This window comes from Cupressus sempervirens, chromosome 2, assembly GCF_028749045.1.
Source record: "Cupressus sempervirens isolate cs-2001-9-10 chromosome 2, ASM2874904v1, whole genome shotgun sequence".
Lineage (NCBI taxonomy): Eukaryota > Viridiplantae > Streptophyta > Pinopsida > Cupressales > Cupressaceae > Cupressus > Cupressus sempervirens.
The window spans coordinates 79724936-79750738 of NC_143119.1; the positions used below are offsets into that span (position 1 = coordinate 79724936).

Genomic DNA, 25803 nt, shown 5'->3' on the forward strand with positions numbered 1-25803 from the left:
AGTTTTTTAATAAATTAATGATAACTAAGAGTATGATCATACAATTGAAAACACATTTAATTCAAGATGAAATTCAATAGTTTGAAAATAAGTTGATATTCAAATTATTATAAAATAAATCTCAAATGTTAGTTCAACCATGATGTACACTTATAACATGTAATATCTTCTCATGATCTTCACTATCTAGTCTCCACTTGCAATGTGCATACTTAACTTTGACTGGATGTAGACAAAACCTGGTAGTAACGACCAGGTGGCTATTGTAAAACCTTGTTGTTAGGTTGATAATCAACAACGTGTATTCCATGTTGGACTATTTTGTGTTGCTTCAAATATGTTCCCTCTATCACAACAGAACCTGCACCACAAATTTAAGTATTTTAAAATTTTATATATATATATATATATATATATATATATATATATATATATATATATATATATATATATATATATATATATATATATATATATATATATATATATATATATATATATATATATATATATATATAATGTATTTATTTATTTATTTATTTATTTATTCATATAAAGTTACCTATGGGGAACAACATTCCATCACTTTCTTCAGGGTCATATAACTTTTTCCTCTCTGTAGTACATCGCAATAAATAATAACTAACACCTTCATAATTTTTAGGCTCAGCAATCACAGAAAAGATATCTCCTACATAACAAGTATACATGTGTATGTGTACAGTACATATATAAGACAGTTCAAATTGATAATTAAATAACACTTGTTAAAATTAATTTTTATGATACTCTCCCACTTTTACCAATCTAGAGATATGATTATAATCATTAGAAATGAATGGAATATCATCAAAAATTTTATCATCTTTATCAAATGTATCAGTAACATCAAGTGGTACCAAAATCCATGCACCTATATATCCAGGTGCTTGATTGATGCATTCTTCATAATCTTCATCAATGCAACTATCACAAAAACATGAATATTCTCTTGTCTTCAATGTCTAATTGCAATTATCTATACTCATGATTGAATGTAAGGAACATGTGTTTTCTATCCTCTTACAACCATGCATGTTTTTTCTATTAACACTTGAAAGTTCAATAAATTGAAAATATGGAAAATTTAAAATTTAAACTTCAACAAATTGAAAAAGAAAACTTAACAATAAAATTGTATAACTTAATTGCATAAAAATTAAACAAATGTACACATCCATACCTGTTATCTCCCAAAAGACTCTATATGGTACCTGTCGACTCGTTGTTGATGATGTCCCGACCTCATCTAATGCAAAATGTGTCTTACACCATTCGACAACATCTTGTGCACCATTTACACGAACTCCCTGATAATTCATTTGATACTTTTGTAGAGCACATTTGATGCAAGCTCCAACACCATCATGTTCACCTTTTTCATGACCACTCTTAAAGAAATTCTATATGTGTTTTATATTCTCATTGCGATGATATCTACATAATGCATAAAATGGTCTAGATGATTTGAATTGTGCGGTACATCCATCAAACCAAACATAATGTTTATCAACATTTATGTTTCTTTCTTTCAAATAAGAAATGAAGATATTGAAGCAATGTTTGACATAGTGAATGTCATGTTCTTTATCATCACTTATATAGAAATGATATTCCTTTTTAATTACTCGTTCTTGAACTATACTCTGAACACCATCCAAATCTAATTATGCATGTCTATAAAAAACATGTACCATAATAGTGACCTTCTCAGAAATGAAATAATCTAATTGAATTTCTTTGTGATGAACAAAGGAATAGTTCTCTATAAAATCAACAACTCATACAATCATTCCAAGTGGGAAATTATCTCTCAAAGTTTGAAATTGTTGTGCTTGCCACCTTGTACAAAATATGTGACAAATATAAGTTTGAATCAAATTCTTAAATTTTTCCATAAATATTAGAACACGTAACTCCTCTTCAACATATTCCAACCTTTTTGTCTCTTTTTCCAACTTTGTTTCATTCTTGACATACTTGTAACTTTTTCAATTCAATTTTTTTGTTGCATCAATATTTTCAATTTTCAAAGGAAATAGAGCCAATTCACCACATGTTTCGCATAATCCTTTGATGCAATTTATTTGACCAGCTGGATAATCTATTTTTTCATATAGAATGGATGATATAAACTCACTTATCCTACTAGGAGGAGCAACATGAAAACCATATGTGTCTTCTATAAAATTTTGAAATACATGATAGTGGAGATCAAACTCAATATGATGACGACAACAACATGTTTCAAACACTTTGTTTGACCTCACAAAGTATGGCTTCAATTTCTCAAACAACATTTGCCTAACTTTTACATTAGGATGTTCACTACAAATCAACACATATAACTCATGTTGTGTTGTGTCCAACCAATGTTTTGTATGATGTTCATATTGATTGGATGCAATCCTATGCTTGATAACATCTCTACTATTTAATGAAGGATGAGTGTTATCAACCCAAAATGATATGACTAAATTTTTTAGTGACTCTTCAATCCTATCAAAATGAGGTGCTCTACACATGATTGCCCAATTTCCCTCCATTGTACAGTCATCCACAATTAATCTTCTCTTAACATATTTTCTCATTGTTTTCTTACTAAAACCCATTTCAGATGAAATTCACTATATTTGTCTATTTTGGGTCATATTCTTATTTACAATAGACATCAACATCTATTTTCTTGCTAGAGACTTATCTTTAGTTCAAGAGTATTTTTCTATGTTTCTGAAACCTTGTTTAACATTTTCAATCAGATTAGTTTGTGCTGGTGTAAAGAAGTATTTACTTATTACACTTACTTAAGTTTTACTTAGGTTAATGCATTATTTAATTATTTTGCATTATTTTATTATTATTTTAGGTGAGACACTTAGGAGATTGTGAACTCTCATTGAGTTACGCAACTCTAATTAGGCACATGGTGTCTACAACATAGGAGTATGCATCATTTACTTAGTTGTTATGGTGACAACACAATTTTCCGCACTCCTCATTTAGCACATGTTGTCTACTCCACTGATTTCTGCGCTACACCATTGTAGTCTTATCCTCACATCATCGCACTTATTCATGTGCTTAATGGAGGATAATCCATATCTGGTGGACATGTGCCTGGTTGTATGACATGTCATGGTGCTAACTTCTAGGCATTCTAGAAGCTCTCCTGAGGCCTTTATATTCAGGCACTCCTAGTGTACTCATAATATGTTGGTTTTATCCATTATTGAATGAATATCATCATTCTGATCATACTCTACCTATTTTGGTCTACTGTGTGCTATTGTTGAGTTCTTTTGTTCTTGGGTGAATTCTGGCCTAAGCCAAATTCTTTCATGGTATCAGAGCTGAGGAGAATTCTCATCACGTAGCCGTTCGAGACCTTACATGCTTCAGCACATCAATTTCGGAGGATCCGCAGAAATTGGGAGCATCTAGAGCCAGATCTGACCTCTCCATTGTGTCCGGAGCACTGAATCGGTGAAGATTGACTATAAACTCATCTATATTGGGTGAAAGTTGATCGTGAGGCAAAATTTTTTTTGCAAACTGGCACCGGAAGGCACCGATTTGCAATTGGGTATGATCGTTTTATGTGATCTGATTAATTTATGTTCAGATCTACATTAATTTACTCTTTGTATTTTATTTTCCTTCCTATCTGAGTGTTTTTTCGAATTTTATTTTCGAAATTTAATAGGAAGCAATAAAAATTTTGCCGAACTGGGCAGTCAAACCCCAACTCAGCTCTTTGTATTTGGCGGATATATTATATTATCACAGGGTTTAATATTAATCTGCGGGCTTCAATATTTTTCCCGTGGCCATACCCCCGAAATTCCGGCAGTCACAAGCAGGGTTTTTTATCTTTATTTCTGCGGGTCCGATTTTAATAATTGCCCGCGCCTGTGAAATACCGTCTGATACCTCACTTCAGACCAGGATCCGGCAACAACACAACCGGCGGGAGATTTTCATTCTACGGCCACGCCCAAAGTCCGGCGGACTTTTCACATGCATTGATCTTGTGGGAGTTTCATTTTATAAAGCACATATTCCGCTTTCCCAACGAATGTAGGACTAATTCCCACATTCCCGGCAACCCTTCTGCAGTCCCGAACAACCGCAAATGAAATCTGACATCGATTTTTTGGCAGGGTCTGTTCAACCTCCAACACGGGGACCAATCCGCCAGCGCCACGTGGCATCAGTTGATTCGTCTACACAGTCTCCTCTGCCACGCCTGCGCCGAGCCTGCCCAGTCAGCATCTGACTATTATCCACATCCCCTGCACATGTCAACAATTTCGTATGATCTGTACAGTACGGAAGGCCACATCATCTAGGTGGCCGAGTTTCTTGCTGACATCATCATTTCACGAGCCTAAAATTGACGCCTGTCTGGATGTCAAACCTAGCCGTTTTATAACTGCTACGACAGCCGTATGACCGTCAAATTTAACCCCATCTTTTGCTGGTGCAACCCCTCACCAGTTTGATTTTGGTTTTGGCAGTCCGACTTCAAGAGGCCATAACTCGCACATCCGGACTCCAAATCAGGTGCAATTTTTTTTGAAATTGGGTAAAATTTTCTAAATTTTTCAATGGTGCAACTAGTTTTTGGTTTTGGTGTACGGATATTTCAGAATTTGCATTTTTTGGTGACTGTACCTGGATAATCCTGCATTTTGCAACTTCAACTGCTCCGTACGGGCACATCTGGAGTCAAAAACAGGTTCTATTTTTTTTGAAAGTGTGTATTTTTTCGTCTACTTTCCAGATCTGGCATCAGATTATAGTGTTATGTGGACAAAATTGTTACTTTCAGAATAGGGCCTTTCTTTGCCTTGTATTGCTTCAGTATTGTAGCACATTGTAAAGTTTCAGATTTATACTCTATTGAGAAGTTGTAACAAGAAAAATTAGAAGTCCACAAAGGCCAAACTTGGCAAGTGGCCCATTGTAATCGCACTACTGATAAAGTGCCCAAAGCATCTATTTTTGGGGGTTTCTTGATTTAGTGAAAAGGGGGGGTATTCTTGGTGTTGTGTTCTCTCTTTTCTGCAAATTTCTTTCATTTTTCTGCATCATGGGCAACTTTAAGTTTCCTAAGTTAACTCCTCATAACTATGCTACATGGTCTATAATAATGTTGTATCACTTAATGCATAATGGAGTTTCACAATATGTAGATGGTACTCTTCCTAAACCAGCAGGTGATAATGTATCAACAAGTGAACTTTCTGAATGGGTAGCCATGGATAGGAAAGCCCTAGGTGATATATGTTTGGGGGTAGATGATAAGATCATGTATCAAATCATAAAATGTACTACATCCAAGGAAGCTTGGGATACCCTCGAAAACCTTTATGGTAAAGTGTCAGAAGAAGATGTGTTCAAAATAGAAGATGAGCTAGTTTCCTTAGATCCTAAGTCGTATGACTCAATACAGGACTTCATCATCAAGGTGAATGAATTAAGGACAAAGCTTACTGATTGTGGGAATTCTATCAAAGATGACAGACTGATCTATCTTATTCACAACAAGTTGCCATCCGAATATTCCACATTTGTCTCTTCTTTTAACACATCAAAGACTACCTTAGGGTCTGCCTACAAGAAAGTAACTTTTGATGAATATGCTAAACTATTGGATGATGAAGAAAAGAAGTTGAAAACAATGGGGATTCTCAAATCACCTCAGACCAAAGCATTGGTGGCCAATGAGGGTTCTCAACATTCAGCTGGACAATCTTCAAACAAAGGAAAGGGTAAGAAGAAATGGAAGAGCAAATCTGAGGATACAAAAAAGACAACACCTCAATCTAATCAACAAGGCAAGTCCTGGAATTCCAACAAGAAAGGGGACAACAATAATAAGGAGAAGAAGAAGTGTGCTTATTGCAAGAAAACAGGTCATGAAGAGCATGATTGCTATCTTAAAAGGATTGATGAATTGACCAACATCATGAAGAAACATAATGTTCCATTGTCTAATGCTTACAAGGAGAAGGGATCTTCTTCCGATTCAAAGAACAAAGGGCAAGCACTCATGGCAAATGTAAACTCTTCGAAGGAATGGATATTTAACTCAGGTGCCTCATATCATATGGGTTCTTCAAAGGGGAAATTTTCTTCATTGAATAGCTCAAGGGTACCACACATCTTCATGGGGAATGATAACAAAATGGAAGTTGAAGGAAAAGGAAACGTGGAAATGGAAAATGGAGAGTTTCAAGAGGTTCTCTATGTTCCAAACCTAAGTTCAAATCTCCTTTCAATCTACCAAATTACTTCCCTCGGAGATGGACATAGAGTTGAGTTCCTTCCTGACTCAGTTCAAGTGCACGGTCTTAAAGATAATTCCTTGGTTGCAGTAGGGAAAGTGAATGATCACAAGAGGTTGTACTCTTTCTCACATTTTGTATCCAAGACTCCTTCAAAGGCCTTGTTATCTCAATCACATTCAAACATGCAATTATGGCATGAGTGGTATGGTCATCTTGACTATCGCTATCTTCAACAACTTTGCACATATCAAATGGTCAAAGGTCTACCTCAAATCAACTTTTCTAAGGGTAAGTGTTCATCAGATTCAGTGGATATGCATCCAGAGGGGAAGTTCCAAAGAGGGAAGTCTTCTAGAGCAACAAGTGTTCTTCAAATGGTTCACATGGTATTAGTAGGTCCTTTTGCATTCAACCAGGGTCGCTACATACTTACCTTAGTTGATGACTTTTCAAGGTTCACTTGGGTCTACTTTCTGCATAGTAAGGGTGAAGTTTTGGACGCATTTCTCAACTTCAAGGCTCATGTAGAATGTCAATCCAGAAAGGACATCAAAGTACTCCGCATGGATAATGGAAACATGGATGTGAACAGAAGACTTAAGGATTTTTGCAGACATGAGAGCATTGATCTTCAGATTCCTTCAGCATTCCATTCGCATAAGACAGATGTTGCATCTTTGAGGATCTGAACTCTTAAGTCTATGGCAAGTTGCATGATTCATGCCAAGTCTCTAGATCCATCATTAGAAGTCGAAGCAATCTCAAGTGCCACTCACATTCTTAATCATTCTTCTCATCCCGCCTTAGATGGAAAAACTCCTTTTGAGGCATGGTGTGGTAGAAAACTTATTGTGACACACTTCAGAGTCTTCGGTTGTCCTGCTTGGGCAAACAGATCTTCCAGGGGTCGCAAGGCACAGACATCTCGGCCTTGTACTTTCATTGGTTATGAAGACAGTGTGAAGGCATATAGACTTCTTGATCCTGAGACACATCAGATTTTTGTGGAGAAGGATGTACATTTTTAGGAAAGTTCTCCGAGCTTGTTCTCTACTCCTCTTCACACATCATATAGTATGGATACTGATAGTGACACCAGCGATAGTGCTTCAACAGCTTCAGACACGTGGAGTTCTGTCGACAGATACAGTGAGAGGTCACTTCATCAGTTCAGTCCGCATGCATACATCGCCACAGTGATAGGTCCAAAATAGCAGGGTACATTCAGTCTTCCAGATACAGGTTCAGTGACAGATTTGGGGGACAGTATTCATGATCTGCCTCTTCTTCTTGATGCAGAATTACCTTCTTCAGTTGTCATGAGAGTTTCAGACTCTTTTTTTCATTCTCTACATGATCGATCCTTACAGGTTGAAGTGAATGTGGATACTTATGATCAGCAATTGCAGCAGGGTTCTTCATCAGTTGCAGGGACAGACAATTCTTTGGGACAGGTTCTTCAGCCAGATGAGCAGGTTTCAGAGACATCACTTATCCATGGGATTCTTTCCACACACAGCGGAAGCATCTCATTTGTACCCTTGGCATTGTTTCTTCCTAAGGGGAGGAACACCATTCTGCAGTCTTGGATCAGCTTCTTCATTGGAGTATTCACTGTTTGGCATTATTCTTTGGGGGGGGGAGCCCATTCTGTCTCTCTTCCTTCTATCATTCTCTTATGTATATATTGGATGTATGTCATAATGGGGGGGTCTTGATTACTCCATCCATCCATGCATCCTATCTATCTCTCTTTTTGGGGGAGGGTTTTTCCCATGAGGTTTTCCCTCTTTCCCCGCTTTATGGGAGATTGCATATCATTATGTACATGGGTACCTAACATGGCCTAGTAGCCGGGACCCATCTTGCATTTTCATCCTAGATTGCGTAAGCTTAAGGGCATTCCCCTAACTTGCACTTAAGGGGGGGTGTTGGTGTAAATAAGTATTTACTTATTACACTTACTTAAGTTTTACTTAGGTTAATGCATTATTTAATTATTTTGCATTATTTTATTATTATTTTAGGTGAGACAGTTAGGAGATTGTGAACTCTCATTGAGTTACGCAACTCTAATTAGGCACATGGTGTCTACAACACAGGAGTATGCATCATTTACTTAGTTGTCATGGTGACAACACAGTTTTCCGCACTCCTCATTTAGCACATGTTGTCTACTCCACTGATTTCCGCGCTACACCATTGTAGTCTTATCCTCACATCATCGCAGTTATTCCTGTGCTTAATGGAGGATAATCCATATCTGGTGGACATGTGCCTGGTTGTATGACATGTCATGGTGCTAACTTCTAGGCATTCTAGAAGCTCTCCTGAGGCCTTTATATTCAGGCACTCCTAGTGTACTCATAATATGTTGGTTTTATCCATTATTGAATGAATATCATCATTCTAATCATACTCTGCCTATTTTGGTCTACTGTGTGCTATTGTTGAGTTCTTTTGTTCTTGGGTGAATTCTGGCCTAAGCCAAATTCTTTCAGTTTGCATGCTAGAAAATCTTCTCTTCTTTGATTTTGTGTCTACTCCTAACAATTTTAATGCCTCTTGCAACTTCTTTTGTGTAAGAAAAAGTGAAAGTAACTGAGCTTGTTCAAGTGTTTCAGTGTTATCAAATTGAGTCATAATTTCTCTTATCTTCTTATTCATTGACCTTTTCTTAGACAAACTTAATGGTTGAATAGTAGCTACAAGTCTTCCCAATTTATCCACATCCATTTTAAGTAAATGATCTAATTTTTTTGGAGAAATAGCATTCTTTACAGATTGGGCAATATTTAGGAGTTCATCCATATCAATTCCTACACCTAATCCTGACCCTTCTCTAACTTCTATTACTGGGATTTCTATAGGGAGCGATCTTGAGCCTTCACCAACATTCATTGTTTGAGATTCTATAGGGAAAGATTCTAACCCGTCTCCAACTTCTGTTATTCAAACCTCTATAGGGAGCAATCTTGAACCTTCTTCAACATTCATTGTTTGAGATTCTATAGGGAGTGTTCCTGACCTCTCTCCCATCTCCACTTCTTCTACTTCTGTCAAGCCTTCTTCAACATTTCCTTCACCTTGTTGATTGGCTGCAGCAAGTTTATAAATAAATCAAATTAGATAAAAAAATAAGATTGAAACATAATTAAATTTAAAATCATAAAAAAAGACTAATATATATAATTACATACCTTGTTCAATTCGATGATAACATGCCATAGTCTTCTGAAGATTTCTTTGTTCTGCTTCATTAGATCTCTTCGTTACATATTTTTTTTGCCTTCCTTTCTTGTTTCCCATTATAAAATCATAAAAAATAAAATTTCCTCCTTGCCTCAACATAAATTTTGTGCAATAACTATATAAAAATGTCACTGTATGAATTCTCAGTATGGCTTCACTATTTTTAAGCTGACCTATATGAAGCTAATGTAAGCATTTTTTCTTTTTTTTGTTCACGCGAACACAAAGAACTATATATGTTCACGTGAACATATCAAGTTCAATTTCTCTCTTCTCCAACTTCTGTTATTCAAACCTCTGTAGGAAGTGATCTTGAACCTTCTTCAACATTCATTTTTTGAGATTCCGTAGGGAGTGTTCCTGACCTCTCTCCCATCTCCACTTCTTCTACTTCTATTAAGCCTTCTTCAACATTTCTTTCACCTTGTTGATTGGCTACAACAAATTTATAAATAAATAAAATTAGATTAAAAAAAAAAGATTGAAACATAATTAAATTCAAAATCATAAAAAAAAAACTAATATATATAATTACATACCTTGTTTAATTCAATGATAATGTGCCATAGTCTTCTGAAGATTTCTTTGTTCTACTTCATTAGATCTCTTCCTTGCATATTTTTTTTCCTTCCTTTCTTGTTTTCTATTATAAAATCATTAAAAAAAATATAAATAAAAAATTACTTCTTGTCTCAACATAAAATTCACTCAATAACTATATAAAAATGTCAATGTACGAATTCGTAGTATGGCTTCACTATTTTTAAGCTGGCCTATCTGAAGCTGACATAAGCATTTGTACTTTTTCTATGTTCGCATGAACACAAAGAACTATATATGTTCACGTGAACATATCAAGTTCAATTTTTGGCTGCCAAACATTTTTCGGCCGCATGTTCGCAACAAACATACATAGTATGTTCATAGCGAACATATGTAATATGTTCACTATGAACATTACATTTGCTGTGAACATACAAAATTACATTTTTTTGGGCCCTTTTTTCTTTTATTTATTTTTCTCTTTTGACACCCATAATTGTAGATAAATGATCTCCTACTATAAAATAAAAATTGCCAAAATGTGTTGCTTGGAGCAAGCTTTCCAATGACTATAATTATAATACATATTTTAATCATTAAGACTTTCATATGAGTTTAACTCATCATAGGTTCATTACTGATTGAACATCAACTAACTTCGACACTTCAGGAAAATTAGTAAATTAGGTCAAAAAAAATTTGAAAAATATCTAGGAAATAGCTTATTGAGTTAACTTTCTATTCAAAAAAAATAAAAAACGATAAATTGACTTCAAGTTATCTATGTCAAAATGAATGTATATTTGAATTACAATTGGTGTCACTTCAAAACTTCATAAACTATACAATATTCAACCAAATCGAATCAAACCAAATGCATCCTCTGAATATTGATGTTAAAAATCCAACATCAAAAGAATTACCTCATTATCTTTTCTAGAAAAAAAGTTGTGTGTCAAACAAACTATCACTCTTTAAAAAAATTGAATTTTATTATGTACCACTTTTTGAAGGAGAAGAAAAAATTGACATAATTAATTTTTTTTTAGATTAAAAAATATGGTTACAAAGTAGGAACAGAGTACTCAAAATACTACTTTATGTCATCTTGAAACTATTTATAGTTTTAGAGCTATAGTCACTCAAACATGAGGTTTGTTTCAAAAATATTGATTTCAATGTCAAAATTGGTCAAAAAGTGGAACCCATTATTGTGGGATCACCCATTGGTAGATTTTGTTGAATTTTTAATTTTAATTTTTATGATGAAACATTTAATAATGTTTGACATTTGTACATGTTCATCTTTTTGTTTTGGCTAATGGCTAAACTTGGTTTATATTTGACATGTATTTTTCTAGTGTGACTAGTTGTCGGTGCTGAGCATTTAGGGATTTGGTGTTCTATCTAAGAGTTTGACCTCCTGTAAAGTGAGATTGGTTTTTCTATCTTCTATTTCCCATGACCTCATATTTATTATTGGATCTCTTCTTTTATTATTTATCTATCTACTAATCATGGAAAATAGAAGTTGTGGAACATAGGGAAACAGTAGAGTGCAACACAAATTGTAGTAGTGTCCTATAAAATTTGATTTACATGGTTGTATGGTTTCCAATTTTCTCTGTGTTAGTTCTTGTATGCATGGAAAGACAATCTGATTTCAAAAACAATCAATTTTCCTCCACCCTTATATGTTCCTAGTATTTAAAATCTCTCTTAACTTAATAGCAAAGCCAAAAGCTCTGAAGATAGCTACATGTATGTTGCAAGTTGTTGTGAACACATCCTTAACTTTAAAAGGTGAATCTTTGATTTAAAATGAATATTATGTTCTCTATATACTCAACTACATGGCCACTTTCCCTAAAATTCTCATTTTATTTTAAAAGATGCATAGCTTGTTCAAGAAATTCTTACAAACAATAAATACTCACAAACCACTAAACGCAGGTTTAACTTGCAAGTTATGGAATGACCAATAAAGAATATAGCTACAATGGGGTTGATTTTTTTCTTGCACTGCCACATCCATACTCCAGTATAGGGCCCCATAGAACTCTATTTTAATTTGAAACATGCCTACATTGGTGAAGTATTTCCTATCTGACAATAAATTTCAAAAACCACTTATGTATCTTCAAACAACAAGTTATGGAATTGGCAAACAATGACTGCAGCTAAGACCAAAGCTTGATTTATTTTGCACTATCATATCATTTTATCCAACCAAACACTTTTGTCTTCTTCCACTACTTATTGAATTAGCTCATATTTATGATTGGTTACTTCACTTCCATCAAAAATTCCAAACTTGAATATATGGAGGCATCATTATTATTCTTTGAAAAATAATTTGATGCATAACAAATGAACTTTCAAGAACCTTGTCAATCTCAAAAACTCTTTAGGGCATTTAGTTTTCTATTCCAATTGAAAATTGTATTTTACTATTATTTTCATTACAACCATTATGAAGTATTATGAAGTTTTCTAATAGCTCTTACTTCTCTCCCTTGTATAATCTTTACATTAGTTCAATCTTAAAAAAATTACATTAGAGTTATATCCAAATTTATTAACTACTCAATGTTGTGAGAGTTGATGATGCCAATGTTCACTACCTAAGTACTCCATCTCTATTCTTTTCCTCAATCGCCATCATAGAAATATTGAATATCTAAACTACCAAATCTCCCTCATTCTATTTTTTTAGAGGGCATCAACACTTCAAAGGTAGGTTCACCTTTCTCCACATCTACGTTTTCAATGTAAGGAATGTAGACATGACAACAACACCATAACTCATTTCACACAATATTGCATTTTTATTTATTTTATGAAATAGAAATACATGTAGCCCAAACCAATTTCTACTCTATCGCACCAAAATCAAAAGAGAAACATTGTATGTTGACAGTTTGAAAAGCATACAAAATACAATTTTAAATGCATGCATCATAGACACCCATTATTGAAAACAGAGAATTTTTAAGCCACGCAATTTTTTTATATAGTTGAGATAGTTGTAGGAGTAATTCTTGTTATATAACTTTACTACAAAATTGATTTCATAAATTAAAATTCAACTTAAGGAATATTAAATTTTAACCTTCTCTTGAAAGTTTAATTCCAATATAGTTTTGAAGACTTTTCTCTATTATTTCAAGCTATTTTCTTCTAGGCATGCTTTATGGCTAATTGTCTTAAGTTATTGGAAAATGTTTCAGAAATTGAGAACAAAGACCAATTGGCAAGGATACCAAGTAAATCAATGTTGTGAAAAAAGAAAAATAGAAAATAGACAAGCTAAGAAAATCAGACTTTCAATTTAGATAATTATCACATTTGTTCAATAAAATTCTAGAAAGAACTATAAAATAAGAAACCATAATTCATTAGAAAATCAAGCCAGAGATTTTGTAAATGGTGGACACAAAATGTTATTATATTTTCTTAAAAGTTATAGTTATTGCAAACAGAGCACAATAACTATTTATTGTGCATCCAACAGCAATTGAAATTATGACTTCGTAATTATGAGTTGGGTGCTTTTACCATTTGGATACATAATACTAATTATTAATTAGTATCGAGTATCAACTTAGATCTTTTTTTAAATATCCAAAACAAAACTATTTTATAAATAAATAAAAAATGTCACTAACTATGTGAGAGTTGCATTGCAAGTGCAACAAATTAATAACTAAACTAAATAATATGGTAGTTTCATTATTACTTGGTTTTTAGAGCTTAGATCCATTCATTCTTGAAATGGAATGAGGATTATATCAATATATTCCTATCACTGAGGAAAAGCATGGTCTTGATCTCCATTTTTAAGGTTATAGAGCCATTAATGAATGCAATCTAAAAGCTTGGCATTTCATCCAAAGCTATCAATCTTAATTAGAAAATGTTAGTTTTAAGAAAAGACTATTCTTTGGTAAAAACATTTCAGGCATTTCTTGAAAAATTCCACTTGATGATTCAAAGTAACTTTATATAGCCATCAACAACCTTAATAAATCATTCTCTTAAACAATGTTTATAATATATCACTAGTACATACATCTACATATTAAGCAATAATATTTGGAGCCTTAATGATCAACCTAAGTAATGGCATACCAGAATACTTTGAGGATTTATTCTCTATAAGAAATTTGTCCATCTTTAATAAACTCAATGATCTTACATGATTGCAAAGATTTCCTCCTCAACATATGAAGATTGGGACTCAAAGGAGTTGAATGTATTTGCCTACTAATTCTTCAACATCTACCCAATAAGAATCCACATGGCCGATATTAACTCTTCAAAAGCATTGAATGTTTATGCCTACTAACTCTTATAGCTGATACTAACTCTTCAACATCTAGCTAATAACAATCCTCATATTGGAATTTTTTACTAATGTACTCCAAATATTTGCACTCCTCAATTTTAATGGGTTATCCTACAAGTTATACCCATATAAAAATATTGTATCATCAAATTTGGCACACTTACTTTTACTTACATACAAATTTACTATTCTATTGTAAACTACTATTCAACTTCTAAAATACCATTGTTCTTAAGCACTTTAGGACCACCCTAGCCAATATTGTTCCATGACAAAATATCATATATATCATAAGAAAAATATGTTTCACCCATTAATAATCTATGCAATTTCATATAATGATAATATATTCATAAAATGCACTATTGGCTTATCCCTTGAACCTCTTGTTGGCACTCAAAATTGTAGCCCCAATTTTGAGTACCATTGAAGAAATTAAGTCCTATAAACACTTCTAATGCATGTGTACCTAGCTGTACCTTTGAGTCCTATGAGGTGTTTAATGTTTCTAACACCTTTCATTTAGTTCATCTATGTGTGTCATGAAGTTAAATTGTCATTCTGAGCCATTCAATGAAGTCCTATTTTGAGCATTTGTTAATTCTACATTTTTGCTCAAGTGTCAAACAACAATACGAGTGTATTTTTGCAAGTAGATATCTTGCACCTAGTATTTTTTCATGACTCACTACTTTGGAAATGTCTAGTGTCCATACCTAAGAGCCTATGTTTCAGATTTTGAGTCATTTCAATTCTGTTTGCCTAGGTTTTGAATCCCTCAAAGTTGGTTAGTTATCAATGTCATGCTGATATGAAATGTTCAGAATTCTAGGAAGCCCTATTTGATGAGATATAACTCTAACCTAGTTGAATGAAATGCTAAAATTCCTTTTGCATTGCATTGTAGAGGTTAGAGACTTGTTATGTTTCAAGTTTTAGCTCATGACGAATTTTTTTTATCAGTTTTCAAATGCAATTCCAAATGCAATTTCTAACTTTTCACTGGTGTCAACATATGCAACTTTGTTGGAACCCCTGTTCAGGATGTTATAACTCCTAATCCATAGGTGAGATCAAATGGATTGTACCACTATGTTGTACTCTAAAAATACTTCAAGTGTGTCAATTTTTAAGTCTTGATGAATCCGTCTACACACTTTTCTAGGGCAATTTCATTTGTAAAAAACTACTTTTCTACCATTGCTTCCTGCCATCAAATTCTAAGTAGCCCACTTTGACTGCTTACCATTTGCGACCATTTATTTTTCATGAGCCCAAATTGTAGATCCATATTCTCCTCGTGATAGTGAACTAACGCTCTAGTTTGCATCTTCCCATGTGTCAGTTTACCAAATTTTCAAAGCCAATTCCAAATGTGATTTGTTCTTTTCTGACATGTTTACTTGCAAGTAATTCTGAGAGGTCAACTTCAACAGTCAATATCCTTTGACTGAGAATTTTTCATGAGACAAGATTTGGCAGAGTAAAAGTATATGGAACAAAGAATTAGTGTGCCAACTTTTAGAGCTCGATCAGGTGTTTTGGTCAGTTTTGAAGGCTAGTCAAAAGACCCTCTGACATTAAATTGATAGTTTTCAAATAAAGTGGTAAAATGAGTTTTAACGGATGGTTTAGCGATTGAATTTCAATCAAATCAATTTTAGAAGACTAATAGGTCAGTTTGACAATTCAATTGTTTGGAAACAAAGTTTTTTTTAGTCAGACCCGCTTTGGGGCCTGACTAAGTTCATTTGATTACATAGATATCGATCTGGAATTAGGGGGCCTTTTGTTTGGAAAAAAAAAATTGCCTTTTGGGTGATTTTGCATTTGTATCCTTTCCTAAAAGGTTTGATGGGGACATAGAATGGGACACCAAAAATTGTCATTATGTGGTCCATTCTACTTGCATTTGTATCCTCCCTCGTATGGGTCTGGATTAATCCATTCATTGCCAAATCAGATGGACCAACATTGGAGGAATGTGGCTTAGACTATGAATAAGCTTTAAAATATGACTCTTAAACAAATGACTCTTAAACAAATGACTGGATAGTCTTGTAGCATATTGACATCGAAAGAGTAGCAATTTTGATGAAATTGATGTCTGGAAAGCATTTCTACTAGTGATGATGATGAGAAAGTTTTGCAACTTATGCAAAGCTGAATGACCCCTTTGATTATGGTTGGGGATAAAATTTAAGAGGAAAATGCCAATACTTTCCTAGTGTAGTTTATTATTATCTAGATAGTGCTACTCATTCCTTAATGAAGCTGATTCTACCTCCTTGGTTTAGATCTCTACTGACAATGATGATCAATGGTTGAACTGCTCTAGCAGTCTAGTAGAGCTCATCATTCTTTATTACTTGGTGAAAAGGTCAACATTGTGCATGTAGAAATATTGTTGATCTTACAATGATTTCTTTCCAATAAGAGCATATTTATGCTTGCCATCAAGGGGGCAAGGAAGCCCATGAATTTGATTGGGAGCTGCCATAACAGAGGCCCAAGCTAGAGGAAAAGGACATGCAGTAGAGACTTAAAAGCCACAAGAGCTCAATTGAGAGAGCACTCATGCAAATGTTTAGAAAAGCCCATCAAGCAAGAAGTCTCAAAAAGACCAAGTTGTAGTGTAGTCGAAGGGGGCAATCTGCAGGCTAAAAAGACTCTTACGTTGACAAAGGGGAGGTCACCCACATAGGAAAAGAAACAGAGATCCCATGTTGAAAAGGACAATACACTCACCTAGCATTTAAGAAGAAAAAAGGGTAGGCGTGAGAGTCAAGAAAAAAGCCCATACGTAGGGGAGCAAAGTGTAAAGGCAAGCACACGCATTGGAAGTGGAGCTTGCAGATTAATAAAACAAGAGAGAAAGTGCAAGTAAGGAGAAAGCGCACATTAAGGAAAGAAAATGTGAGGCAGGGGAGCTCCAGCAGAACATGCCAAAACAAGCAGCAATTTTCAACAAAAGGTGTTAAAAGGGCACTCCACACATATAGCAGAAGAAGATGTAACTAGATAAGGTGGAGTTTTTTCTTTTATATAGCATGGTTCTACGCTAAGGACATGAATGCCAAAGCAAAGTCACACAAAATGCCAAGTGTAAACTAGTGAATAGGGGAGGAGCCCCACATAAATGAACATTACATCTAGAAGAAAGACAAAAGGTAGCATGTAAATACTAGAGTCCATGCCATCAAAAGGAGTAGGGAATGCCCATGCATCTAAAGTAAGCCAGCCCCTAAAGAAAAGACCCATGCTAAGTTGGAAAGGAAAATGCCATGGATGCATGCTAGAGGATAGAACAGGAATCATGGGGATGTATAACTAATGCTCCAAACAAAAATGCATTGAAGGAAATCCATGCTTTGAGCATATTTGTGCAGATAGAGAAGAGTTTCCATATAAGAAAATATCCCACATTGTCTATGTGGGATCAACTTTTAATCTTCAAATACTCTGGCAATCATATAGCAAGTGTCTTAAAGAGACACGTCTTTTAAAGGCAATGAAGAAATAGGTGGGCCCCTTGCACGTCAGATGTGGAAGACAACTGGTGAGGTGCCTAGTCATAATTTTAAAAGAGCATGCAAATTGAGGTTGCCGCTAGAAAAGTCCAAAATCTAGCAATTTTCCATGTCGCTAGCCAAAAAATCCAAGGTTTTCTAGTAGTGACATACAAAAAACTCAAAAATCTGGCAAAGGTAAAATGAGCATGTGGATACCACCTGGATACAGAGCACAAACCAGTGAGTGACAAGTGGCAACCAGAGAGTGTGAGCAGTAAGAAAGAGATGATATGGTGATCATTAGACCAATTGCAAGGTGCCATGTGGCATGAATTCCAAGGATGGTGATGATGTGGTAGATCATGATCAGATGGCACCAGATCATGCCACATGGTAGATCTGAGGGTATTCGTTATGTCACTAAGGTAACATTAGTTAATATAGCAACATATTGAATATGATGTGGCATCTTGGTGGCATAGTGACATGGCACAATGAGGTGGCAGAACAGAAGACCAATCAGATGTTGACACATGGCACCTAGTTGGAGGGATCTGATAACTGTGCATGGAAGGAGCCAATCAGAACTTGCCATGTATCAAAGTCAATCAACTAGGTTTGACTTGGATGGGGATTATGAAGGAAATTTCATTAAAAAAGTTATTTTTTCTCAGAATCACGTGCAAGGCAAATTTTAAATAAATGTCTAAACTTTTGTATAGTTTAAACTTTGGGAAAAGTTTAAATTTTTGCAAAATATTATGCAAACCATGGAGTTGGGAGCCCAAACTTCAAAAGGGCATAACAAGTGCAATTTTTGCTCAAAATAGGCACTCCAATGTACCATCGAAACCAAGAAGATCTAAATTTTCCATTTCTGAGGTTAGTTTTTACACAGGTGCTCACTGGTTCACACTATAGGAAAATTTGTGATTCTGAGGGCATTCTCAGTAGATAAGGAAAATTCCATTATTGATCATTAGAAGTGGTTGAAGGACAGATTTGAAGACCTTTTGAAGCTTGAATGTGGAAGAAACAATTTGGAAAAGATTATATTGGCTTCTTGAGGCCATTTTAACTAATTTTTCACTTTTACTGTGAGTTCACTTTGGCATCAAAATTAGTTATAATGTTGAATCAAAGATCTTAGATAGTTCTTGCTTTTGGAAACCAAATGATGGAGATTTTTTATTCTAGCTATTGAGGAGAGAAGGTAGAGAGATTCTTTTCAGCCTCTTGAGGGAAAATTTTGAAGGGACACATGTCAATTGCAAATTCAATTCAGGCATTGCCCTCTTCATACATATTCTTTCTTATTCTCTGAAAAAGGTTGTTGGTTGGTTTTCAATTTACAGTTCTAGGAGCTCTGCGCAAGTTGTGAAAGCCACACACCCAACATTCTCTGTTATATTGAATATCCATTTATGTTTTATGCAGATAGTTCTCGTTTGTTAGTTGATTTGTGAAGTATTCTTGTACATCTTTCATGTATTCATTTTCAAGGAGAATGAATAAAATACAGCAAAGGGTTTTAAGTTCATTCTGAATCTTGTCTCCTGGTCATGGATTTGCAATCTTTTCTAGTTTGTGAACAAAGAGCATAAATTAGGTTCTAATTTGCTTAGAATTGTGTGTGGTTGAAATGTCTTGCTAGTGGAACAAAGAGCCACATAATTGCTTGGTGTTTATCACAGGGTTTGCAGATTTCGTGATAGGATAGTCTGAGTATGAGGTTCATATTGATGCAGATATCTATTCACAAGGTGAAAGATAGATTAGAGATCTTGATGTAGGAATTATGTCACAAATTTCTAGAAGATGTATGGTTATAATTCATGTAATTGGCCAATAGATAAGGCACCGATTAGAGATAGGATCATTAAGTTTTGTTACTCATACCTGAGTCTTGTTGTTATCAACATATTAAATCAATTTTCCCTTTTATGTTGAAAGTTATTCAAAGTTTAACCTGCACTTAGCTTACCAGTTTCATGAGTTATGCTATTAGCTATTCCATGCTTGTGATTTCTCGGTTAAGTATAGAAGATTTAGGGGTTTCATCTGTCATTCTAGATCCTGGTTATGCTCATTGCACTGGTCACATAATCAAATCTTAAGAGTTTTACCTGCCTAGGTTTTGTAGAGCCTAAAGTGAAGGAGTGTAGCCTTATAGTTGGCCCAGGTTCTTGGTAAATTGTGTCCATTATTGGAGATAGCTTCCCATAGATGCTTTCTTGCCTTGCATACTTGGTTGTTCAAATTTTTTTAAATCAGGAGCCAACAAAATGGTGACTCTACTAGGGAAGAAATAAGGTTACCATTAAGAGAATCCTAGAGTCTTGCTATTTTTAGTTTGGGGAAGAGTCTCTTAAGTATAATAATCTGATAGTTGTTTATAGATTTGAAAGTATATTACCTGGAGTTTGTTGTTGGTTACATGTTTTTGAAAAATATGTGTGACTTTGCTATTAGGAATCCTCAGAATCTGGTGATGTTTCAGTAAAAGACCAGTGATTAAATTTTATGTCCTCTGAAAGGAGGTGGAAACTTTGTGTTTGAAAGAACCTGAGATGTGAAGCTTTGTTTTAGATTGCAGTCAATTGTGAAATAATCAACAACATTTAGCCAAGACATTCCAGGTATTCTCCATTCAGTGTTCTACGTGTTCACATGGTCCTTATTAAATGATTTTTTCATTAGAAGAAGGACATATGTGTGAAGAATGTCAAATTAGTTAAGTGATAAGAGAAACTTACTTATAATTGCATAGATGTTCTGTTACTGGTTTTGAAAATTACTAAATGTATAAGTACAAAAGTTGCAACTAGCAATGGATGTTCATATGAATTTTTTTATCAAAGGATACATTTCATTTTGTTATGATGGCATACCTTGTTTCCCAAATAAGGTCCGTGATGGAATCAGAGGGTGTTTACCAAAGTTTAATAGGAACCAGTCCCAGTTAGCAAAGAAGCATGTCCAAGACTTTTTCGACTTGATGTATGACTTTGATGTGTGCCATGAAGATCTATGGATGCAGTTGTTTGCGCAGAATCTAAAAGGAGATGAAAGATATTGGTTCTCATGCTTGCCTATAGCTTCAATTTCTTCATGGGATGAGTTAAGTTCATCTTTCATTGAACAATTTGATGGATGGGTAGATATAAAATTAATGTTGGATAGATTGATGGAAATTCAGATTGAACAAGATGAGTTGATCCCAGGATTTAATAGTAGATTTTCTAAAACATTAATGGATATCCCTGAAAATTGTAGGCCCCATGATCAAATTTTTTTAGTTATTTATTTTTGTGCATTGGGCCAGAACATGGGTTTCTTGTTGAGGGATAAACAACCACAAAGTCTATATTAGGCTTTTGAAATTGCAATGGATGTTGAATGCAATCTAAAATATAGAGTTATAAGAAGGTGTACCCCTGTTGTTGTAAGATATCTTGTTGAAATTTCAGAATTACAAACATGTGTGGATGAAGACCCTTTGTTGCAAAGAAGAGTTGATTCTCTCCTTGTTGAAAATAGTGCATGTGTTTATAGTATTACAGCAATAGATGATAAAATCACTTCACTTGATCAATTACATATGCAAGAAATAAATTCTTTTTTTTTTTCTCCTACTGATAATATCCCTCTTGTTGAGAGTGTTATAAACTATGAAGAGAAAAGGTATTCATCTCAGTACAAGGACAAAGAAGCTAAGCGTTATGCCTCAAGTGATGAGGGTGAATTTGCTGATTCGGCATATTGTGAAGAAGCGTCATATGAAGTTGATGATGAGAGTTGTTACTAAAGTCAAGGAGAGGAAATTCATAGTGTATGTTCATCTTCATGTGAATCAGATGCAAGTTGGGAAGAAGACAACAATGATAGAAGTGAGTGCTCTAATGTAAGTAAAGGTATGAGCATTATTTCTAACTCTGAAAGTAATGTTCCATTTCTGAGTTATACAAGTCTGCTTGAGTTTGAAAGTTGTGAAGAAAGGTTGTATACACAATACAAGGATAGAGAGGTTGTTTATAAGAATGGATTGCCTAATTATGTAGAAGAATGTCTTAAGGATGCAAGTAGTGATAGTCAACATACAAGTGATTCTAAGATTGAAGCATCAACACCTATTGGTAAGATAAATATTGATTTGTTTGCAAGACATTTGAATTACCTTGATGAAGACAATGAGAATAGCATTGATTTAATTTCTATATGCTCTGTTGATGGAGAAGAAAAGGAGTCTTCATATAGCTCTGATTTTTCTTCACATGCTAAAAATGTCCATGATAGTGATGTTAGAAATGGTTTTAAAGTTTTCGCTAACCCGTTATATGGTGAGGAGTTTGATGTTGATCAGCTTATGTTTTTTCAAGATCTTCAACAAGGATCACTACATGGAGTTATCAACCCCTTGTTCGAAGAAGATATGGTATTTTCAGATTTGATTGAGGATGGGCTTAATGATGATACTTTATCCTACTGTTGTAAGAGGTCAGATGGTTCTTCTTCTAAGTGTAATGGTGAAAGTATTGATGAGATTGCATCTCATGATATGAATAACAAGGTGTTTGACAAGGTTGTTAATAAAAATTAGTATGCACCTTGCAATGAGTTTTATGATGAGCTTTCTAATGTGAAGACTAATCTATTTGTTGATTCTAAAGAACCATTTGAAGATCCCAGATTAGTTACAAATTCTGACATTGATGATACATATGAGTACAAGTCAGAGTGTTCATTTGAGTATCCTCTAGTTATGCATAAGGAAACACAATTTCAAGGTATGTGTGATCCTATTCCCCAAGCTGAGTATGAAGCCTTCATATTCAAGTTTGATAGCATGCACGATTCATTTGATGAAGAGAGTTTTCAGTTTGAGTCTGATATTTTTAAGCATGCTGATCAAAACTTTCATAATGAGCAAGTGATTGAGAATGAAGCTATTTTTTGTGTGCATTATGAAAATGAAGATGTAGATTCAATCTTGCCAAGTGAGTTGACTCAGAATGTTGATCTAATTGGTGAGACTGAAATGAATGATATTTCTCGCTTACCTCATGAGAATGTAAATGAAAATCAGGTATTTGACTAAGGTAAAGGTTTTTGTTGAAGTTTGGTGACCTGGGGTCATCGCTTGTACATAATAGAGGTAGTTGTTTTTGCTTTCAATAAAGTTGTTCAAGAGAACCTTTGGGAGTGGTTCACTTCTTCCAGAGATCTGAATCCTTTCCATGCCCGCAACGAACATGCATCCCTAGATAGAGCCACTGTTGGCACTCAAAATTGTAGCCCCAATTTTGAGTACCATTGAAGAAATTAAGTTCTATAAATGCTTTTAATGCATGTGTACCCGACTGTACCTTTGAGTCTTGTGAGATGTTTAATATTTCTAATACCTTTAATTTAGTGCATCTATGTGTTTCATGAAGTTAATTTGTCATTTCGAGCCATTCCGTGAAGTCTTGTTTTGAGCATTTGTTAATTCTACATTTTTGCTTAGGTGTCAAACAACGATAGGAGCCTATTTTTGCAACTAAATATCTTGCACCTAGTATTGTTTCATGACTCACCACTTTGGAAATGTCTAGTGTCCATACCTGAGAGCCTATTTTTTAGATTTTGAGTCATTTTGAGTTTGTTTACCTAGGTTTTGAATCCCTCAAAGTTGGTAAGTTATCAATGTCATGCTGATATGAAATGTTCAAAATTTTGGGAAGCCCTATTTGACAAGTTAGAACTCTAACCCAATTGAATAAAATGCTAAAATTCTTTTTGTGTTACATTGTAGAGGTTAGAGACTTGTTATGTTTCAAGTTTCAGCTCATGATGAATCTGTTTGATCAGTTTTCAAGCATGATTCTAAACGCAATTTCTAACTTTTTACTTGTGTTAGCATATGCAAATTTGTTGGAACCCCTGTTCGAGATGTTATAAGTCCTAATCCGTGATAGGTGAGATCAAATGGATTGTACCACTATCTTGTACTCTAAAAATACTTCAAGTGCACCAGTTTTTAGGTCTTGACAAATCTGTCTGCACACTTTTCTAGGGCAATTCCATTTGCAAAAAATTGCTTTTCTACCATTGCTTCCAGTCATCAAATTCTGAGTAGCCCACTTCAACTGCTTGTCGTTTGCGTCCAATTATTCATCATGAGCCCAAATTGTAGATCCATATTCTCCTCATGACAATGAACCAACATCCCAATTTGTGTCTTCGCATGTGTCAGTTTACCCAATTTTTGAAGCCGATTCCAAACACGATTTGTTATTTTTTGACATGTTTACTTGCAGGTAATTCTAAGAGGTCAACTTCAAAAATCAATATCTTTTGACTGAGAATTTGTCATGAGATGAGATTTGGCGGGGTAAAAGTATGCAGAACAGAGAATCAATGTGCTATCTTTTAGAGTCTGATAAGGTGTTTTGGTTAGTTTTTAAGGCCAGTCAAAAGACCCTTTGACATGAAATTGACAGTTTGCAGATAAAGTGGTAAAATGAGTTTTAACGAATGGTTCAGCGATTGAATTTTGATCAAATCAATTTCAAAAGAATAATAGGTCAGTTTGAGAATTTAGTTGTTTGGAAACGAATTTTTTTTTAGTTGGATCCACTTTGGGACCTGACTAAGTTCATCTGATTGCATAGATATTGACTTGGAATCAGAGGGCCCTTTCTTTGGAAAATTGTCTTTTTCCTTTTGGGTGATTGTGCATTTGTATCCTTTCCCAAAAGGTTTGATGGGGAGATGGAACAAGACACCAACAATTGTCGTTGTGTGGTCCATTCTACTTGCATTTGTATTCTCCCTCATACTGGTCCAGATTAATCCATTCATTGCCAAATGAGATGGACCAACATTGGAGGAATGTGGCTTAGACTATGAATAAGCTTTAAAATGTGACTCTTAAACAAATGACTCGAAAGTCTTGTAGCATATTGACATCGAAAGAGTAGTAATTTTGATGAAATTGATGTCCGGAAAGCATTTCTACTAGTGATGGTGATGAGAAAGTTTGGCAACTTATGCAAAGTTGAATGACCCCTCTGAATATGGTTGGGGATAAAATTTAAGAGGAAAATGCCAATACTTTCCCTATGTAGTTTATTATTATCTAGATCTAGTGCTATTCATTCCTTAATGAAGCCAATTCTACCTCCTTGGTTTAGATCTCTACTGACAATGATGATCAATGGTTGAACTGCTCTAGCAGTCTAGTAGAGCTCATCATTCTTTATTACTTGGAAAAGGTCAACATTGTGCATGTAGAAATACTATTGATCTTACAATGATTTCTTTCCAATAAGAGCATATTTATGCTTTCCGTCAAAGGGGCAAGGAAGCCTGTGAATTTGAATGGGAGCCGCCATAATAGAGGCCTGAGCTAGAGGAAAAGGACATAGAGTAGAGACTTAAAAGCCGTAGGAGCTCAATTGAGAGAGCACTCACGCAAATGTTTAGAAAAGCCCACGCAAGCGAGAAGTCTCAAAAAGACCAAGCCACAGGGCAGTAGAAGCGGGCAATCCATAGGCTAAAAGGACTCTTACGTCGATAAAGGAGAAGTCACCCACGTAGGAAAAGAAATAGAGATCCCATGTTGAAAAGGACAATACACTCGCCTAGCACTTAAGAAGAAAAAAGGGTAGGCATGAGAGTCAAGAAAAAAGCCCATACGCAAGGGAGAAAAGCATAAAGGCAAGCACACGCATTGGAAGTGGAGCTTGTAGATTAATAAAACAAGAGAGAAAGCGCAAGTAAGGAGAAAGCACACGTTAAGGGAAGAAAATATGAGGCAGGGGAGCTCCAACAA

At 34.7% G+C, this 25803-nt stretch overlaps 1 pseudogene; it reads right to left on the minus strand.

Moving 5' to 3' along the window:
- Positions 1 to 4206: 4206 nt before the first annotated feature.
- Positions 4207 to 25803, minus strand: part of LOC149571134 (uncharacterized) — a 158234-nt pseudogene continuing 136637 nt past the window's right edge.